Source organism: Dromiciops gliroides, chromosome 4, assembly GCF_019393635.1.
Source record: "Dromiciops gliroides isolate mDroGli1 chromosome 4, mDroGli1.pri, whole genome shotgun sequence".
Lineage (NCBI taxonomy): Eukaryota > Metazoa > Chordata > Mammalia > Microbiotheria > Microbiotheriidae > Dromiciops > Dromiciops gliroides.
The window spans coordinates 126,328,177-126,350,486 of NC_057864.1; the positions used below are offsets into that span (position 1 = coordinate 126,328,177).

Sequence of the window (22,310 nt, forward strand, 5' to 3'; positions counted from 1 at the left end):
GGTAGGAATAGTCTAGGGCTAGGGTTTAGCAAGGGAAAAAGGAGAGAGAACAAAGGAGTGAAGGATTATCAAGTAGATGACAGTATAAAGTTGAATTGCTAATAATAGAATAGAAATCTGGAAGGGATGTGAAATCAGAGCACTGGGAGAATAGCAAGGGGTGGAGACATTGGAAATCAAGATGAGGGCAAAGCATAGGTCTACGAGGAGTAAGACTTAGTAAGAGATGGAATAATAAAAGGGTTTGGTCAGATGGAGAAAACTCAGAGTTTTTCATTAAGGAAATGGAACGTTAATGGAGCAGTGTGAGCAAGTGAACATTACAATGAGTGGCTAAGGGATAATGAGTAGTCTTGGGCACTGTGACATTTTGAGGCAGCTTAAGATTGTGTTCACCCTCGAAGTCATTATACCACACTATTATCTCATATTTACTTCACACTATGCTAAAAAAAAAAAAAAAAAGCTTTTTCAGATGAAGTTCTGTCTAGCCACACCTCCCACCTTGTAAAATCAGTTCTTTGAACTCAATCATAAGGTCATAAAATCTTAGACTTGAAAATGAAGGAGACTTACAAGGTCATCTAATAAATTTATTTTACAGATGTGGAAACTGAGGCCAAGAAGGATTCCATGACTTGCCCAAGGTCACAAAGATCATAAGTGGCAGAGCAAGGATTCAAACCCAACCCTCTGACAATCAATCCAGTACTCTTTTTATTTCACTGTAATCTTTTTATGTGCAATACCTTGAAATTATTTGTCCTCTTTGATTTTTAACTCCCTGTTCATTGCCTCCTGTCCTTCCAGTTTTTTCTACTACTTCACTCTTTGAAAACCTGCTCTTCAGCTTCACCATATCCAGTCCCTCCACTGTACTCTGCTTTTCTAATCACCTCAATTTTCACTTCACTCCCTTCTTCTCAGTCCTGGCTTGCTGGTGACCAGCCAGTTCAGCTACACACTATCATCCACCCTTGAATCCTTTGCTCCCTCTAGATCACACCCACCCTCTGCCTTCCCTACTCATACCCTGTTCTACTGGCTGAATATGCTCAGTGGAAGTCACACTACTATGATAACTAGATCCAACACCTTATCTAACCTCAACTGAGCTGTCACTGCTATGTGGTAAAACTTTGATTCTTCCTTCAATGACTCTCTATGCCATTTCAATCAGAAGCATTTCCAAATCTCTTCTCTCTTCAAGCTCCTAATGCTTCATTGACCTTTTCATTCTCAATAAATGTCCTTTTGCCTTCCAGTTTTCTGAGAAAACACAGGTCAACCTTCATGAACTCCTTTTTTTTTGGTAACTCCATACTTCTTTATAGTCTCACCCATCATCCCTTTTCCTGCAGTCTCTGGGGAATATGTGGCTCCTTTCTTTGCCAAGGTCACGCCCTCTACTGGTGCCATACAAAGATCACATCTTTTCCCATTTCCAAGGGCTTGTACCTCCCATCTTTCCCTATCTCCCTTTTATGTTTAATCTCTCCCTATATACTGGCTCTTTTCCCCACTACCTACAAAAAATATCAAAAAACTATTAATTGTATTAAAAAATCCCACCCTGAAAAACAAAAAACAAAAAACAAACCCTGCATTTGATCCTTCTCCCACCCCTTATCTCTCTCCTATATATCTCTATTACTATCAAACTCCTGGAAAGAATTGTCCACACTTGCTGCCTCCATGTATTCTCTATCCTTGCAATCTACTATTTGGCCCCAAAATTCAAATGAAACTCCTCTCTCCATATAAGTAATGATATCTTGACTGCCTTTCCTCAGTCTTCATGTACTTGCATGTACAGGCCATCTCCCATGCCTAGAATGTCCTTACTTTGTTCTTCTACTTGTTGAGATCTTTCTCTTCCTTCCAGACAAGCCAGGGTCCAATCTCTTCCATTGAGCCTTTCCTGGTTCCCTAAACCAAAGGTGATCTATTGATTCAGAGTTGGAAGGAACTTGAGAGGTCGTCTAACCCAACATTTTACAGTTGATGAAACTGAGGTCCAGAGAGTTAAGTGACTAGCTCAAGGTCACAAAGGTAATGATAACATCAGAATTTGAACCCAAATCCTCTGACTCTTAATTGTGTTCTCTTTCCACTGTACCATACTGCTTCTTCACAGTCTCATATCTTTCTCTGTTTTGCTTTTCCTTTCCCCTAATTAAACTATTAAGCTCCATGAGAACAGGGACTCGAGTTGCCTCTCATCCCAGCACCTAGTGAGGGTCTCTGCCCTGAACAGCTGCTCATCCTGTCTGTCGAATGAATGAATAACAATTCTGAGAGTCAAGAAGCCTTAAATACAAAATAATCACAATGTGCTCATTGAGAAGAGTATAGGGAAATTAGCCTGAGAACCAGAGCTCAAGAGCACAAGCTAGAGAAAGCAGAGAAAGAAGAAGCATGGGTCACTGACTGAGGTGCAAAGAAAGGAATTTTAACTAAAAGCCAATAGTGCTATGTGTAGGAGGTAGCAGAAGAAAAGTCTGTGTACTCTTCCTGTGCTAAAACTCTACGATTTCCATTCCAGATCTATAATCCTAACACACTATGATAAACTTCATGTTTACATTTAGAGTTTGCCTTAATGGAGCTGCCACCCACAATTTTCTCTGCTTCGTGGAAGGCTCTCAATGCAAACCCTACTAGCAATGTTTGGCTTTTTACCCACCAGAATCAGGAGAAGGGATAGAACTCATCAGAAGATGTCTAGAGGCACAGTCCAGAGGACACCAGCTGTTCTGGAGGGTCAGGTGGCTCTGAGAAAAATGGTCACCTAAGGACTTGAAACCCAGACAAAAAAGGATCCACATTCTTCAGAGACCTGGGGGATGAAGGGGGGAAGAGCCCAGACTAATCTTTGGAGGTTGGAGGGAGACTAGGGAAGGAGTAAAAAAATAGAAATAGGGGGGATTAACTGGAATGACCAGTGATGCGACACCACACTCACACTCTCTTTCTCTTTCTCTCTCTCTCTCTCTCTCTCTCTCTCTCTCTCTCTCTCTCTCTCTTTCAGGAAGGGTTAGAAAAAGGACTTAATGACTAGAAAGGGAGGGGAAAGGGGAAAGACTCAGGCCTTAAACTTATGCCAAAGAGAATGAATCACATGAGGCTATATATTTGTGACACTACAATTATCTGTAATATGTACTCTAAGATTGCATCGCATTGTAGTTGTTCCCTGTAACAGATTCTAAGTCTTTGTGGGTGTGTGGGTGTGTTCTCTATTGCTATGGATCTGTTGGGTAATGGTAACACCAAAGAAGAGAAAGTGAAGACAAGCTAATAGTAGAAAGAAAAATGTCCCCACAATCCTTTGAGTGATAATAGTAGAATTACACACCAGCCTATTTTGGGGGGATAATTCTGATGGAATACCTCTATTATATTACAAGTATACATATGCCAAACCACCCCCTTCCTCCTACAAATCCTCACTTATGATACAGATCAGTCAGATTCTATGAGAAGCAATTTTATGGAGGGAAAAGCCCTGGCCTCCTAACTCAGCCACTTCATAATTATATGTCCTTGGAGAGAGTACATAACTTCACTGATCCTCATTTCCTTCATCTATAAAATAAGCAGTTTGGAACTATGCCCAAAGGGCTATAGAACTGTGAATACCCTTTTATCCAGCAACACCACTGCTAGGTTTATATCCCAAAGACATCCCCAAAAAAAGAGGAAAAGACCTATTTGTACAAAAATATTTATAGCAACTCTTTTTGTGTTGACTAAGAATTGGAAATCAAAGGAATGTACATCAATGGGGGAATGGCTAAACAAAATGTGGTATATGATGGTGATGGAATATTATTGTGCTATAAGAAATGACAAGCAGGATGACTTCAGAAAGGCCTGGAAAGACATGTATGGAAATGATGTATAGTGAAATGAGCAGAACCAAGAGAACATTGTGCACAGAGACAAAAATATTGTTTGATGAAGAACTGTGAATGGCCTGACTATTTTCAACAACACAATGATTCAAGACAATCCCAAAGGACTATTGATGAAACATACTATCCACCTCCAAAGAAAGAACTGATATTGATGTCTGAAGCATGCTATTTTTCACTTTCTTTCATTTTTTTCTTTTAATTGAGTTTGCTTGTACAAAATGACAAATATGGTCATGTTTTACACAATCATACATGTATAACCCATATCTGATTGTTTGCCACCTCAGGGAGGGGGAGGGGAAGGAGGGAAAAACGGATAAAAATTGAAATCCAAAACCATAAATAAAAATAAAAACCTGAAAAATAAGCATAATATTCCTCTCACTTAGACCCCATTCTTTTAATAGATAAATGCCTACCCAAAACACCCTAGTTAGGCTCCACTTAACTCCCAACTCTACTCCCTGGACTTCTTTTCCTCAATCTGATGAACCATTTTCTCTCTCTCTCTCTCTCTCTCTCTCTCTCTCTCTCTCTCTCTCTCTCTTGCTCTCCTTTCCATTTCTCCTATATGTGTTTTGGAAGGTAGCTTACCATGAGATCAGGGACTGTCTGGCTTGTTTGTATTTTTAATCTCCTGAGATAACTGTTCTATCTCCCTATCTATCTTTCCATCTATCTATCTCAAAGATTTTACCAAAATCAAAAGAGATAATGGACATGAAACACTTTGCAGTATAAATGTAAACCACCCCCAAAAAGACTTTGTAATTAGAAGGCAGACATCAAAAATAATTCCCTAATAATTCATTTTTTATTATTGTCAATAATAGTAATAATGTTGAAAACTGAGACTTATACATAACACTTTGAGGTTTACAAATAACATATTTCATTTGAGCCTCATAATAGCCCTTTCAAGCAGGTAGTACAGTTGTTATTATCTCCATTTTACATATAAGGGAACTGAGGCTCAAATAGATTAAGTGACTTACTATAATCAAATCACTAAAGTATGTGAGGCAAGATTTGAACCCAGATCTTTCTGATTCAAAGTTCACCGTGCTAACCACCATACCACAAAGACTTTTTAATTTAAATTCTACAAGAAAGATTAGCCTTAAAGTTGTTTATGGGCCTGCAATTTGTGAGTAACTCAGGGCTTCACCAGAGCACACAAGATGAAGGCAAAGATCTGACTTAAGCATCATAAAGAAGAAGGGTGAGTAGATATGTTATAACTATTTAACAGACCTTGGATGTTGGATGTGGTAGTTCAGAAAGTCCCTCTAGTTTTGTGGGGCAACCTTCCTTATGATTGCTTCTCTATGCTCTAGAAATGCCCCCCTTTCTCTTACCAGAAACACCCTTCCTTTCCTGGAATCTTATACGTCTGGAACTTTCCATGCTAGAAACTTCCAGCTTCCCATTCAATCCAGTGAAAGTCTAGCCCTCCTAATAAAACCCTTAGACTCCTTCTGAATTTCTGAGCTGTATTGTTGTGTGGCATGACAAGAGACACAGGAGTCCCACCTACTGAATTCAAGTGGAATGTTCAGAACGTGATATAACACCCTCTGGCAGTGGTCTCTCACAGGACCGTCATGGACTCCTGACTCCTTTCATAGCCTGAAACCCATTCAATGTGAGTCTCTGGCAGTATCCCTGACTATACCCCTTCCCTGTCATGCTTGGGAGATTTTTGCTTTTGTCCCAGGTGGGGTGAGGATGCCCTGTTTCTGTAGATGCCAAATGTGTCCATAATTGGGAAGAACAAGCACAGCCCGAATGTCCTTCTCTTAGTACCTCTGCCTCCCTGTCAACACACCCAAATGTGTGTCTCAAGTGAAGTCATAGAATTTTCCCTGTGATAAATTAAAACATATCAAATTAAAGACCTATAGTTTTGGGGCAGCTAGGTGGCACAGTAGATAGAGCACCAGCCCTGGAGTCAGGAGTACCTGAGTTCAAATCTGGCTTCAAACACTTGACACTTACTAGCTGTGTGACCCTGGACAAGTCACTTAACCCTCATTGCCCCGAAAAAGAAAAAAAAAGACCTATAGTTTTGCTTTATGAGCAGTCTATTTGACTGCAAAGTTCCCTTTAAATTCCCAAACAACCACATCAGACTAGGACATTAAGAAGAAGAAAAAAGATAGTCAATCTCTTCACCACAGTCCTTTTCAAAGTTTTGCTAAATGGCATTCAAGATGACAGGCAGAAACAGAAGCCAGCAACCAGGGCTATGATAGAAGATAGGATTTTAATAAAACAACAATAAAGGAAAAATTAAAAGAGCTCAATCAGCAATAGAAAAAGTTGTCCTAAAAATAGACAAAAATGCCCAGTGGCTAGCTGGGTATCACTGTCTAGGACCCCAAATCACAAAAGTGCAGAAATAACTATGAAGTCTATGACCTAACAGAGATGAGACCCCAGAAGCTGTAGGTTCAGTTCACCAAAGATGCTCGCTGGTGTTGGTAAGAGAGGGCAGCATAGAGCAACACAGTTGGAGATATCATGAGATGGTACCAGAAAACAGCACTGCAGTGGATAGAAGATCAGCAAAAGACCTCGAGATCAGTGGAGAAAACTGCTCACAGACTAGTGACATCAGCAGAGATTATTAGCAGCTCTTCAATGAAGCAGACAAGAACAAAGGAAACAGATATGTCTACTCATGTTCCTCAGTCATGCATGTGTCCCATTCATATACATTATCTCTTCAACTGGTGATGTTCTAACCTTTATGTGTATGTACCCCTGTGTGCATGGAAGGAATTTCTTTTTCAGGCATTTTGCTATTCTAAATGTCTTCTGTTTTGAACTAGTGTGTCGTTGAGTTGCCTGGTAAAAGAAATACATTAGTAGGGATTCAAAAAGTAAATTTTTGAATCGATACTGACCCACAACATACCTCTAATGGGGTGGCTAGAAGGAAGATTCTCCCTGCCACCTCTGTGAAATAACATGTACCTGTCAATAAATATAAGCTTCCCTGCAGGGCTAGTCTTGACATTCTGTGGATACTCAACCAAATACTACAGAAGGGAGAGAAAAATGAAATGGTTAAAGGAGGGAAGAAAAAGCCTTTAAAATGAAATTTGTTAAACAATAAATTTTAAAGTTTTTAAAATCTTAATTTTAGAACAATTTTAAACTGAAGGTCAGGCCACATTCTGCTTCATTGTTAGAACTGGCTAAAAGCTAACAAAGCACTTAAAAGATTAGCCCATGCCTCGCCCTAATTCAACAAATGCTACTTGGTGCCACCTTTTTCTTCTAGCAAGCAAACTACCTGTCAGATATACAATCTCTGCTCTAAATCTATTATTCATCCATTGTTTGGAATCAGCAGTTGCTCAAATTTGACTCACAATGTGGGGACCTGGTTTGGGGTTTCACTCCCTGTTCACTATTAGGTTTATTAACTGGTTTACATTAGCAATTGTTCCCCTTGTCAGTACTGTGAGGCATACTTCTTTCTCAGTAAGGTCCAATCCATTCTCCTGGCCATGGGGGTCTTTGCATTAAGACTGGCTTTTTTTAGAATGATTGATTCACAGTGTAGTTCTACCCACTTCATATATAAATCATCTCAGCATTACCTGAGCTAACTCCAACCATGCTTTCCACTGTGTGTGAAGTAGAAACCCCAATCTATCATCTACCAACTCCCTTCAATCCCAGATCTCTTCCAATTGCAAGTTTCCAATCTTTTGGAGCTCACAGAAGCCAACCTCCAGAATATGCCACAATTCTGAACACCTCTCTAGTGAGAGCTATTTCTCTTGTGCCACATGACACTGAAGGCCAAGAGGAAATGGATGACTTCTGCCACCCAGCAAACCCTCCTCTGGGGTTTATACCAACACTCTATCCCATTCTGACCAGGTTCCTGGTGTGCAGGTTTGCAAAGCAAAATAGATGACCAAAAATAAAGATAAAAAATCCCTGAGAGGTTAAGCGACTTGCCCAGAATCACCTAGCTAGGAAGTGTCTGAGGGAAGATTTGAATACCTCCACCTTGATGTCCCTTTGTCAGGTAGAGAAATTTGGGGTGCTTAACCCCCAATATGTAAAAGAAATACATTAGTATGGAGATGATATATGTCTTCAAGTATTTGAAGACTGTCATATGAAAGAGGGATTAGACTTACTCTGCTTGGCCCTGGAGGACAGAATTAGGGTCAGTGCACAGAAGATGCAAAGAGGCAAATAGTCATTGCATGACAAACTTCCTAACAATTAGAGCTACCCCAAAGCTGGCCACCTTAGGAAACAGACACCATCTTGAGGTCCTTCACTATGATGACTGTCATTCTCTTGATTGCTCTCCAGTTTGCCAAAAAACTCCCTAAAATATAGCACCCCAAATTAAATACAATACTCGTAGTGTTATCTAGGGTAGAGTATAGATGGACCAGCACCTCCCTAATCCTAGACACTATGCCTTCTGTTAACTTTGGGGCTGACATATTATACTGTTAACTTATCCTGAGCTTGTAGGCTACTAAAACTGCCAGATTTTTTCCAGATGAGCTGCTGTATGGACACACCTCCTCCATCAATTTTTTTAGCCTGTATGCAAGGCTTTTTATTTATTCCCCACCCCCATATAAACTTTATTTTCAAATGAAAATGTGGTATATTGGATAAAAGGCTGTCCTTGGAACAAAAAAAAATCCCTGGGTTCAAGTCCTGTCTCTAACATGTACTAGTTATGTGATCATGAGAAAGACACTTAACTTTCCATGAAACTCTAAAACTATGAGTTTCAAATCTTCATTAATGGATGGAGTTTGCATACTGGGAGTTCACAATACTGATAACTACATAGAACTATAACTCTTGCCTCCCCACACACATGCAAAATTTTTTTCATCTTACTAGGTTTAGCCCAGTATTCTAACCTGTCAAGATATTTTGAATCTCATTGAAAGGGAGTGGAAACAGTATTGAATCTAGACCCGGAATCAGATCCCACCTCTGACAATTTACTTCCTGTGTGACCCTGGGCAAGTCATCTGACCTCTCTGGGCTTCAGTTTCCCCAAGTATAGGATGAGAGGCTGGACCAGAAGTTCTCTAAGGTTCCTTCTAGCTCTAAATTGTTGATCCCATGAAGCTGTGAATCTCACCCTATCATTCAATATGATATCTATACTTTCTAACTGTGCATCTAAGAAGCATTCTAGCTATTCCTTGATAAAAGTTATTGATCACAGGAATAAGCCAGGATCCCTGGAGGCACCCTAGGACCAAGACTTCCTTCCAAGTGTGAAATTTAAAATTGGATATTAGATCATAAATCTCCCCTACTTAACTTTTCCCTTAATTTATCTCCCAGACTAGTAAATGGAAGAAGCTTCTGGTTTTCTAGATAGAGCCTTTATTGTATATAAGGTGTTGTTGATTAGAAGGATAGGAAAGTAGAAATACAGTAGAAATCGTCTTAAATCTAGGCTTAGTCTATATTTCTTATAAAAACTCACCAAACCAAAAAAGGCCACCTTTGGAGTGAGGGAGACCGTCTGTGCTGCGCCGCCAGGAGTCCCGCCAAGCAGGCAAAAAGGCCTACTCTGCTTCTCTCCACCCCGGAAGTCAAAAAACCCGGCAGGCAGTCTGACATGCGCAGCAGGCGGACTGTACCCGGCAGGCAGTCTGACATGCGCAGCAGGCGGACTGTTCATCTCCTCCCCAAAAGGGTGGTCCTTGAAAAACTGGCGTCTTTCAGTTATCCTAACCGACTGTTAAAAACTTTCATATTTTACCACATTTCCCCCCTTTGCTTCCTCAAGAAACGGAATGTTTCCTTGATGGAACAGTAAAAAGAATATAATAACTTTTGCTGACTAATAATATGCGAACAACAATACAGAAAAGGAAGAGAGGAAAGTTTTGTCCAGAGGGGCGATTTTTTTTTTTCCTCATGAACCGACGCTTTGACATTAGTCTTGCAAAGGGAGAGCCTCTGCAGAGAGTACATGTTACAGATAGTATATAACAGAAAGGAGATAGTAAAAGCTAATAAAGCAAAACAGTTCATATAAAGTCTCTGAGTTCTCTTGTCTTCTTGAAGTGGTAAGATGTCATCAGGAGGAAACTGGATTCTGGTCTGGAAAACTGGATTCTGGACTCTGGTCTGGATTCTGGACTCTGGACTCTGGTCTGGAAAGCTGGATTTCTTCTTTAACTGTTTGAATTGCTGTATTTTTTTTTACTAAACCTTAGCATAGCATTTTGCAATCAGTAACACTTTTTACCACCATGTGTCTGGATCAAAGTCAAATTTAGTATGTGTTCATGACACCTGAAAATGTTATGGAAAGGTTATCATACCATATCTCATGGTTCCGAGACAGCCAGTGATTGTGCTAGGCCACAGGTGAATTCAACTGAGTGAGATAAAAAGATAAGTAAGTTCAGTTAAATTAGGTTAAATTAGGAGGGAGAGAGGATGAATACTAGACTGTGCCTAGTAATTGTGCTCTACATAGTCACCATCATAAGCAAACCATGGACTTATGTATACCTGTCTCTCCTTTTGTTGCACATATATTCTCTCCAGGGCCTGCATCGGAGTTCACAGCAAGTTAGTCTCTGAAATGATAAGTTTCCATATTTCTGAAATCTCATTAATTTCACCAAAGACAATATGATGGTAAAAATGTGTGCTATGCTGCATAACTGAGAATATATTAGTGATATATACAATAATTCCAAACCATACCCAGAGTATAATGACATATAAATAATAAATGAATGTAAATAGCTGATTATATTAGACATTGTTACATAATCTTCTTTTAGACATTATTACATAATCTTCCTTTAGCAAGTAGACCACATCATCTTATACATGAATTCTCTAGCATAACAGTAGCAGATACTTAAAGCGGTGATTAATTCATCAAAAAGAAATAAGACTTCAATTAGCAAGATTCAATATTCAATAGCATATACTTAAAATGCCTTTGAAAAGTCACTTAGTTTACAAAATCGGGTTTTTAAAGAAAAGCAAAAGAAACAAAAGTAAAAAAAAAAAAAACAAAGCAAAACCAAAAACCAAAAATAAAAGGCAAAAGATTCGCTAAGCACCCTTTTGTGCTCTTAAAGAATTTAAAGGTGTGGTGAATTCCAGGTCTTTTCAGTGCCTTTCAAAAGTCAAAACAAAACAAAAAGCAAAAAGGATTAAAAAAAAAATAGGTATAGGGTAGGGAAAAGGGTGGGAGAAATTGAGGTGGGCCAGAAAACTAGGCCATGTGCTTCAGTGCTTTTGCCTGTGGAAGGAAATGCTTGTTAAATTTTATGGTATTTAAGCTGCTAGAGTTTGGGGTATGCCACATTGTTTTAACTGGTTCCCCAATTCTCTGCATGCCAAAGTGGCAGGGGTTTCTGAATTGTCATTGATCTTTCTAATGCTGTCATAATGTTCTTTATGGTAGAAAATGTGGAGTTCTCTAGCATCAGTTTTGTCTGTGCCACTGATTCTCAATAAAGGCTGATTTAATTGATGAACCACAACATTCAGCTGATGCTGCTTAGCAAATGCTACAATTGTATCATTTCCTCCCCACTTTCCAAATTTCTTTAATTCATCAACATATTCTTCAAAAGGGGAGTCATTTACTATAAAAGACTCAAACTCTTGTCTATGGTTAATCATATAAGAAGCAGCTTCTTGTCTGTGTCTGAGATGATTTCTACAGTGACCTTCTAGCTGGTCTGCTAAAGCCCTAAAAAGGCAATTTCCGTCTCCTGATACTTTACGAAGACTGAGTCCCAAAGCATTTAACTGATCAGTGGGATTATTAAATGTGGTAAAATATGAAAGTTTTTAACAGTCGGTTAGGATAAATGCTATGCTAAGGTTTAGTAAAAAAAAAAATACAGCAATTCAAACAGTTAAAGAAGAAATCCAGCTTTCCAGACCAGAGTCCAGAGTCCAGAATCCAGACCAGAGTCCAGAATCCAGTTTTCCAGACCAGAATCCAGTTTCCTCCTGATGACATCTTACCACTTCAAGAAGACAAGAGAACTCAGAGACTTTATATGAACTGTTTTGCTTTATTAGCTTTTACTATCTCCTTTCTGTTATATACTATCTGTAACATGTACTCTCTGCAGAGGCTCTCCCTTTGCAAGACTAATGTCAAAGCGTCGGTTCATGAGGAAAGAAAAAAAAAAAAATCGCCCCTCTGGACAAAACTTTCCTCTCTTCTTTTTCTGTATTGTTGTTCGCATATTATTAGTCAGCAAAAGTTATTATATTCTTTTTACTGTTCCATCAAGGAAACATTCCATTTCTTGAGGAAGCAAAGGGGGGAAATGTGGTAAAATATGAAAGTTTTTAACAGTCGGTTAGGATAACTGAAAGACGCCAGTTTTTCAAGGACCACCCTTTTGGGGAGGAGATGAACAGTCCGCCTGCTGCGCATGTCAGACTGCCTGCCGGGTACAGTCCGCCTGCTGCGCATGTCAGACTGCCTGCCGGGTTTTTTGACTTCCGGGGTGGAGAGAAGCAGAGTAGGCCTTTTTGCCTGCTTGGCGGGACTCCTGGCGGCGCAGCACAGACGGTCTCCCTCACTCCAAAGGTGGCCTTTTTTGGTTTGGTGAGTTTTTATAAGAAATATAGACTAAGCCTAGATTTAAGACGATTTCTACTGTATTTCTACTTTCCTATCCTTCTAATCAACAACACCTTATATACAATAAAGGCTCTATCTAGAAAACCAGAAGCTTCTTCCATTTACTAGTCTGGGAGATAAATTAAGGGAAAAGTTAAGTAGGGGAGATTTATGATCTAATATCCAATTTTAAATTTCACACAAGTTAACACAAAGAAGCATTAGTGACTACTCTTGCTTTAGCTTCTTTGTGTAGTTTTCAGATAGTTCCAAATATGACTGAGCAACCATCTAGCCAACATTTTTTCATCTTCTTCAGAATAATAGCATAAGAAATTATCAAATGCTTAAAGTCAACTTAAATCACATCCATAGCATTCTCCTGATCTGCCCTGCCAATAACCTTGATGAAAAACAAAAGTGGGGGTAGTCATTTGGGGGTAAGCTAGGTGGTGCAATGGATGGGCCAGGAGTAAGGAAGATCTAAGTTCAAATCTAGCCTCAGATACTTACTACCTGTGTGACCCTAGGCAAGTCATTTAACCTGTTTACCTCACTTTCCTCAAATGTAAAATGGGGATAATAGCACCTGCCTCCCAGGATTTGCTGTGAGGATCAAATAAGATAACATTCATAGAGGGCTTAGCACAATGCCTGGCATATTATGCTAGCTGTTGTAGTTATTGCTGCTGTTTGTTATTTAACCATGCCTAGGCTCCTCCTTCATCCTCATTCCCTAAGGGACTTCTCCATTCAGAGGCTGCATTGTCCCCAGTTCTGAAGATTTGACTGATCCATTGATTATCATTACCTTTTAAAATCTATCCTAGGACAGCTAGGTGGTGCAGTGGATAGAGCACAGGCCCTGGATTCAGGAGGACCTGAGTTCAAATCCGGCCTCAGACACTTAACATTTACTAGCTGTGTGACCTTGGGCAAGTCACTTAACCCCAATTGCCTCACAAAAAAAAAATATATCCTAGAATTTGTCCATTCTAATCAGAACTTCGACTTCTCTTAGACCTGGGGTTTCTTCCTGGTGTTTTAAATTTGGTTTTGCTTTTATCCCTAGAGTTTGCTTTTTCACAGTATTTTGCCAGGAATCAAAGCCAGACTCACCAGCCTAGAGTTTTTAAATTCCATTCCCTTTTCTTTTATTTCTTTTTTAATTTTTAATTTTTTTCTTTTTTCTTTTTCTTTTTTGTTCTTTTTAACATTTTTTAAAACTTTTTTTTCCTTGTAAAAGTATTTTATCATTTCCTAGTTACATGTAGAGATAGTTTTCAACATTTGTTTTTTATAAGATTTCTACATTTCCTTTTCTTTTAATGAAAATTGGGACACTTGCCATATTTCCATCCCGAAATACCTTTCCAGCTCTCCACTATCTTTCAAAGATCACTGGAATCAGTTCAGCAATCACATCTGTCAGTTCTTTCAATGCCTTAGGATATTGTTCATCTGGGCCTGGTAACTTAAACTCATCAAAGGCAGCCAGACGTCCTCCTGCTATCTCCCTACTAATCTTGGGTATGAACTCCCTATTAGTCATTTCCATTCTATCTCATCCAGTCCAAAGCTCATTCTTCTTGGCACCCAGCATTTAGCCCAGTGCCTGGCACGGAGTAAGCATTTAATAAATGTTAACCACACACACACACACACACACACACACACACACACACACACACACACACACACACACACACACCAGAAGCAAAAGTTAAACTGTTCTGCCCTATCACTGTGTCTGCTTATTATCAACCTGCTCAGTGGTCTTCTTCCTTCTGCTTTTTCTTTTTTTTAATGGGGAGAGGGGCAGAATTGAGAGGGAGAGGGCTGAGATCATAGGTTCTTATTGTTGGGGTCTTTTTCTTGGCTTTTGTCTTTTATAAATTTCTGGTCGACATTATTTCTGTTCTTCCTTCATTAAAGCTGCTGTCTATGGTCTCTTCCTTTTCAATTTAAAGCTCTTCTAATTTGAATTGTAAAATATCAATTGGATAAGCTTTGACCAGCCTTTACTAGGTATGCTCAAAATCTGGCTAAGGACCTATGGGATTCTTCCAATTTAAGCTGTGGCCAATAAATCCAAATCTAGTTCTTGGGTACCATCTTCCTAACTAGCTCTTCAATTCCTAATTTGAACTTATTCTTATGAAGTCCTTCACCTTTGACTGGCAACAATCATGAAAACACCACCTTTGCCCCTATAGCATTTAGCATAGTGCCTGGCATATGGTGAGCTTATTTCCTTCCTTCCTTCCTTCCTTCCTTCCTTCCTTCCTTCCTTCCTTCCTTCCTTCCTTCCTTCCTTCCTTCCTTCCTTCCTTCCGTCCTTCCTTCCTTCCTTCCTTCTTTCCTCCCTCCCTCCCTCCCTTCCTAAAGTCTTTGGTCCTTACCCAACACTTCATAATCTTTGCCATTGTATTCTAAGTGTCTTCTGGCAGTGCCCAAGTGAATCGACACTAGTCAGTGATAGTCATCTGGTTTGACATATCCTAAAATGTTCTCTCTCACATTCTGGATACAAACTGAGTCCAGGTTGGGGAGTAGAGGAGAGAGAGGGGTCAGGGAAGAGAAACACCAGATCTGTCTAACCTCACTGACAGCTTGGCTAATAATAAGAATAAGAATAAGGAGGAGGAGGATAGCACTTTTGTGAGGCACTTTTCATGTTATCTTATTTTGTCCTCACAACAGCCCTGAGAGTTTGTTATTACTGCCTTCAACTGTGGCAGACAGTTAAGTAACTTACCCAGCATCACACAGTAAGCTTCTGAGAAAGGATTTGAACACAGGGTTTGCTCACTGCTGGTCCACAATTCTATCCACTGAAACACCAAGCCTCTCAGCCAGGTGTTCAGGAGGACATTAATAACCACCATTATTTATCTCTTCTTCCTCTGACCCTTACAGGATGGGTCTCTTATCATCCCTCTGTTTCTCCTTCATCCTCATTCCCTAAAGGATCTCTCTTACCAGACAACTCCTGTGGATAATTGGTTGGAAGACAACCTGATATTTCCTCCTCAGAAGCCCCAGTTCTCTCCCCTTCAATAAGAATCGCAGTAACTATTACTTAGCTCAAAGCGTTCAATGCTTTTCTTCTTCCCTTCCTTAACTCTGTGTCACATTCTTCTCCCCTCCAATCCCCCAGCCCCCCAATATAAGTCAAGATCCCCCTCTGCCTCTCCAGGTACATTTTCTGTTTTGTTGTCAAACTTCAGAGCTCTTGTTTTATTGAGTTATTTATTTATCCATTTGCTAGCTAGCTTGCTTGTTTATTTATTTGTTTGTTTGTTTGTTTTTGAGAAACGCTTCCTTCTCCCTGACAACTGAAAAAGCTTTTCTCAGTTCCCTGTTTTCCTTTCTTAGAAGAGCATCAGCCTGCACTTCCAGCCTAGACAACAGTTATTTAGCCACAGCACAGTTTATATTCCCACTTTATGTGAAGCACTATAAAATTCTCCTAACTCTCCATACGGGCTGTCAGTGAGTGCCTCCATTTTTGGTTATTCTTACTATTAGCATCTCAGAAACCAGATCGCTTCTCTGCTCAAAAACTCTTCAGTTAATGTCTTTAGCATAAAGTCCTAACTCTTTAGAACAGCATTCAAAGTCCTCCACAGTTTGACTCCAACTTATCTTTCTGATCTTTTGCATACTAGACAATCCGACCAGGCCATACTGCAAACTACTCCCTGAAAAGACTCTTCTCCCACCTCTGTGAATTGAGTCCAGCTGTTCCCCATGCCTAGAATACAATCCTTCTTCAGTTCCACTTTTCAGAAGCCTTCTCTTCTTTCAAAGGTCAGCTCAGATCCCCCTTCTTCTGTGATGCTTTCCTTCATTTCCCGCCTCTCCTGAGCTCTCGCTTGCCTTCCATAATTCCTCAGCTTGTTTTCAGTTATCTGTGTGTACATTATGTAATGAAAGAATATAAGGTCCTTGTGGTAATAGACTTTTGTCCTTTTCTTTGTATTCCTAGTACCTAGAACAGTGCCTTGCCTATAAAAGGAGGAGTTTGGTTTTTATTTTATTTTATTTTTATTTATTTTATTTTATTTATTTTATTTTATTTATTTTATTTTTATTTATTTTATATTTTTATTTATTTTATTTTAATTTTTTTAATTTACTTTTGGGATGTAAATACTAAAAGAGTGGATTTCCAGCCACACAACAGAAGCCAAAAAGAGGATCATACTTAAAAGTGAATCTCCATTTCATAGCATTTATTTTATAAATGAGTGTTGACCAACCATTCTGGAGAGCAATTTGGAACTATACCCAAAGGGCTATAAAACTGTGCCTACCCTTTGATTCAGTAATAACACTGCTAGGTCTATACCCCAAAGACATAAAGAAGAAAGAAAAAGGACCAATTTGTACAAAAATATTTATAGCAGCTCTTTTTGTGTTAGCTAAGAACTGAACATTGAAGGGATGCCCATCAATTGGGGAATGGCTAAACAAGCTGTGTTATATGATTGTAATGGAATATCATTGTGCTATAAGAAATGACAAGCAGGATGATTTCAGAAAAAAACCTGGAAAGACATACATGAACTGATGCATGGTGAGGTGAGCAGAACCAGAAGAATGTTTTGCACAGTAACAGCAATACTGTATCATGAAGAACTTCAGATGACCAGTATTCTTAGCAATACAATGATCCAAGACAATCCCAAGGGACTAATGGTGAAGCATATTATCCACCTCCAGAGAAAGAACTGATATTGTCTGAATACAGACTGAAGAATGCTATTTTTACTTTCTTTCTGTCATCCTTTTTTTATTCTAGTCTTCTTGTTCAAAATGACTAAAATGTATTACAAGATTGCATATGTATAACCTATATCTGATTGCTTACCAAATCTTGGAGGGGGGAGCAGAAGGAAAGACAGAGGGAGGGATAGAATTTGGAACTCAAAACTGTTTTAGTGTTAAAAATTTGTTTTAATATGTAATTGATTAAAAATAAAATATTATATATTTTTTAAATAAATGAGTGTAGGGGCAGCTAGGTGGCGCAGTGGATAGAGCACTGGCCTTGGAGTCAGGAGTACCTGAGTTCAAATCCAGCCTCAGACACTTAACACTTACTAGCTGTGTGACCTTGGGCAAGTCACTTAACCCTAATTGCCTCACTAAAAAAATAAAATAAAATAAAAAATAAATGAGTGTTGAAATGACTCCATAACCAAGCCCATATTGAAAGACTTTCCAGTTGGGTAGAACCAAGGGATGGTGGTAAATGTTTAATAATCTGCTTTCAAGAGAAAATAAAAGTTACTCCTCAGGCTCTGAATTGTAGACTCAGCCGATTCTGAGGTGTCAATGTTCACATTAAAGATTTAACAATCAGTCTGGAGAGCCGATTATTGCTGGATCCAGCCCACTCTTTGGTAGAACCTCCCAGAATTTCTACCCCACTAGCAGAGCTTTGAGGAACTTGCAGCCACACCTCCATTCCAGGATTAACTTTATGAGCAGGACTTGAGTGGAGGAGGGTAGAATACTTACTAAATAACCTTGATCATTATTAAGTTTTACTTCTGATTTGAGACCAAGTGTGTTGTAGTAAAAACACTACTGGATCTGAAACCAGTTCTTATTCCAGTTCTGCCCCTGCCTTGCTATGAGACTTCAAGTCAGGTACTTGACTGTTCCAAGCTCTGTCTGTAAATGAGATACAGAATGTTTCTCTGTATGGGATGTGCCAGTGTATGTGAATGAGACGTTGGACTATGATCTCATGAATGAATAAAGTTCATGTACACCTCTCTTATAAAAGATGTCTTAAAAAAAACCTAGAACTATATGGCTACCAAGCACTTTAATGTAGTAACAACCCTATGAGGTAGATGATGAAAGTATTATTGTCCCCATTTTTACAATCAAAGAAGCTTAAAGTTCTTGTTATTCAGTCATGTTGACTCTTTGTGGCCCCATTTGGGTTTTTGTTGGCAAAGATAATGGAATAATTTGCCATTTCCTTCTCCAGCTCATTTTATACTTGAAGACAGTGAGGAGCAAACAGGGTTAAGTGACTTGCCCAGTGTCATTCAGCTAGTAAGTGTCTGAATGCAGATTTGAACTCATGAAGAAGAGTCTTCCTGACTCCAAGCTGAACACTCTATCCAATGGACCACCTTGCTGCCAGAAGTAGATGACAGCCTGGTATAAGAGAAAGCTTACTGAACTAGGAATCAGAATACCTGGGTTCAAGTTTCACCTCTGCCCCATGAGACCTTCAGAAATCACTTAACCTAACTGAACCTCAGTTTCATCATCTGCAAAATGGGAATAAAATATCTCTCTCTTGGTTTGATAAGAATGTATTAAAGGGGGAAATCAACAAAGTTGATGAATTAGAAAGCACTTGTTAATCACAGAAGACTCATCTTCCTGAGTTCAAATCTGATCTCAGACACTCCCTAGCTGTGTGATCCTGGGCAAGTCACTTAACCCTGTTTGCCTCAGTTTTCTCACCTGTAAAGTGAGCTGGAGAAGAAGATCACTGACAACATAATAATAGTTGCTACATTTAAAAACCACTTTAGAAATATCTCACTTATACTCACAACAAACCTAAGGAAGTAGATGCTATAAGCATCCTAGATAGGATCCACATATAGACAGCTATGCAGCCACTCTTCAGCGTTTTAGAGATGAAGATTAATCACTTTAGCACATATGCTAAAGGTAATTGTTTTCCAGGTAAAGCAAATAAATATCACACATGTCAGCAAAAAAGAGCTAAATTCCTGAAACTCCTCTGAAGGCATCAAAAACAAGCTTACAATAGAATAGGTGTGTCTATCACTCAAGAGGCCTGATTTTCCTGATATTATAGAATCATTCTCATTGCTGGAAAACTCCATGCGTGGCAGGATTGCTTGTCATTATCATTGAGAAGAAACTGGAGGCATTTCTTTCTTAAACTATACCTTGATTTTGAGAGTCGTGAAGATCTCAAACAGGCTAGAGAGAAAACATAGGAGATGGAAGAGGAAAAGAAAACTTTTCTAAGAAAATGTTTTAAAATGATTTTCTCCTGGGGTCTGATTTTTTTTTCCCCACTGCTTTTCTTCAAATCAAGTTCATTTTGTCTGTTGCTTCTCTCATTCCCAGGCATCTGCCTTCACTCTCACTGAACATGGGTCCAGAGGCACAGCAGAATCTGTTCACTGAAGTACAAGTGTTGTCCCTCTACACACATAAGTTCCTGTCTACAAGGCCATGGTAACAGGAGGCCTTGTATAATCAGAATGACTAAGACTGTTATCAGGGAGGAGCGTGTATACATTCTGACAGGTGAGAATAAAATTCATGAAAAATGAATTTTTCTTAAATGACATAGGATCTTATCTGCAGTGAATATGAAAAGGTGAGAAGCAACCAAGACTCAAGGCCTCTGAAACATTGCTTAGCTGGAGTGATGAGCACTCCTATAATCCTGTCTCACTGTCCATCACTTATCAAGGCATTATCAAAGTCTCCTATTACTAGGTTTGAGACCTTCCTTCACTACTTGCTTTGAGCAAGTTGTTAACCTCTTTGAGTTCGTTTCATCATCAAATAATCATAAAAAGAACAGCTAGCATTATCCATGTGGTACAGCAGATAAAGCACCAGGCTTGGAGTCAGGAAGACCTGAGTTCAAATCTAACTTCAAAAATTCACTAGCTGTGTGACCCTGGACAAGTCACTTGTGTAACCCAGTTTGCCTCAGTTCCTCATTTGTAAAATTAACTGGAGAAGGAAATGGCAAATCTCTCCAGTATCATTGATAAGAAAACCCCAAATGGGGTCACAAAGAAAGACACAACTGAAACAACTCAACAGCAATATCTGCAGCAGCATCTATGTAGTGCCTTAAGGATTGCAAAGCATTTTACAAATGTCATTTCATTTGATCTTCATAACAACCCAATTTGGCAAGTGATATGTTTATCCCCATTTTACAGATAAGAAAGCTGAGGATGAGAACAGTTAGGTGATTTGCCCATGGTCACACAGATAGTAAAGTCTAGGACAGGATTTGAATCAGCTTCAAATCCAGTAGTGCCACCTGGTAGGTCGGCTATAAAATTAGGGTAATAATATCTGTCATTTGGCCATCCACACAGAGTTCTTGAGAACAAACAGTGAGATCATATACACAAAATGCTACACAAAGCTCAAAATAAATACTAGAGAGTCCCACTGTGTTTTAGGTAAGTTGAAAAGTAACCTTCAAGAGGTCAGTCAGGGTCTGTGTGGCATCAATTCAATTCAACAAACATTTATTAAACATTGTAGGATCTGGGAGTTCAAAGGTGAAAAAGGACAAAGACTCTCCCTGCCCTCAAGAGGCTTATAGTTGCCTGAAGGGGCTGGAGGGTGGCATGAGGGTAGTTGAAGAGGCGGTAGGAAAGGTACAGACATGGAACATATCCACAAATAGGTATAGTGTGAAAGGGACAATTTGAGAAAGAAGGAGATACTTTCCACTGGGCAATGAGGAAGTCAGAAGTCTACTTCTTCCATGAAGAAACAGAACCTTAACTGAGACTCGAAAAAAGTCAGAGAGAATTTCAAGAGGTGGAGATGAGGAGGAAGTGTATTTCAGGCATAGGAGATAGACCGCCTGTGTTAATGTGTGAAGCTGGGACAGGACAGAATGAGATTGAGGGACAACAAGTAATCTTATTCAGCTTTAAGGTGGAGTGAATGACAAGGAGAATTGGTGACAAAAAAAGAGAGAGAGAGAGAGAGAGAGAGAGAGAGAGAGAGAGAGAGAGAGAGAGAGAGAGAGAGATTGGAGCCCAACTGCAGAAAGCATCAAAAAAAGGGGAGGGGCAGCTAGGTGGCACAATGGATAGAGCACCAGCCCTGGATTCAGGAGGACCTGAGTTCAAATCCTACCTCAGACACTTGACACAGTGTCTATAGCAAGATTTTAATTCATGTCTTTCTGGCTCTATTCTCCTATGACCACCTATCTCCTAGTCTAGAGCTAAAAGGAACCTTTAGAAGTCACCCTAACCAAATAACTCATTTTATAGATGAGGAAATGGAGGCCTGGAGGCTAAGAGACTTGACTGAGGTCACATGGTTAATAAACAGTGGAGCTAGGAGCGGCTAGGTGGCACAGTGGATAGAGCACCGGCCCTAGATTCAGAAGTACCTGAGTTCAAATCCAGCCTCAGACACTTGACACTTACTACCTGTGTGACCCTGGGCAAGTCACTTAACCCCAATTACCTCGCCAAAAAAAAAAAATAAACAAAAAACAAACAAAAAACTGTCACTTTTCCAGCAATAATGGTAATTTGGATGAAGGAATCCTGGATATTTAAGGGATTTCTTTTCTTTTTTTTTATTTTTTTTTAAGTGAGGCAATTGGGGTTAAGTGACTTGCCCAGGGTCACACAGCTAGTCAGTGTTAAGTGTCTGAGGCCGGATTTGAACTCAGGTACTCCTGACTCCAGGGCCAGTGCTCTATCCACTGCGCCACCTAGCTGCCCCGGGATTTCTTTTCTTATTCTTTGTCAGCCAAAAAAAGGAGATATTAATGTACTGAACAGCATAGCGCTCAGCACACAGAAAATCATGTGATCACAGATCAATTAATTGCTCACAGATGTTTGCAAAGCTCTTGGCAAATATCTCATTCAATCCTCACAACAATCCTGGAAGAGGGGTGCAATTATTATCCCCATTTTATAGATGAAGAAACTGAGGTAAAGAGAGGTTAAATGACTTGC

At 39.5% G+C, this 22,310-nt stretch overlaps 1 protein-coding gene across 1 annotated transcript in view; it reads right to left on the reverse strand.

The window, feature by feature from the left end:
• Positions 1 to 22,310, reverse strand: part of CAPN8 (calpain 8) — a 114,543-nt gene that overhangs the window by 80,373 nt on the left and 11,860 nt on the right. The window lies entirely within an intron of this gene.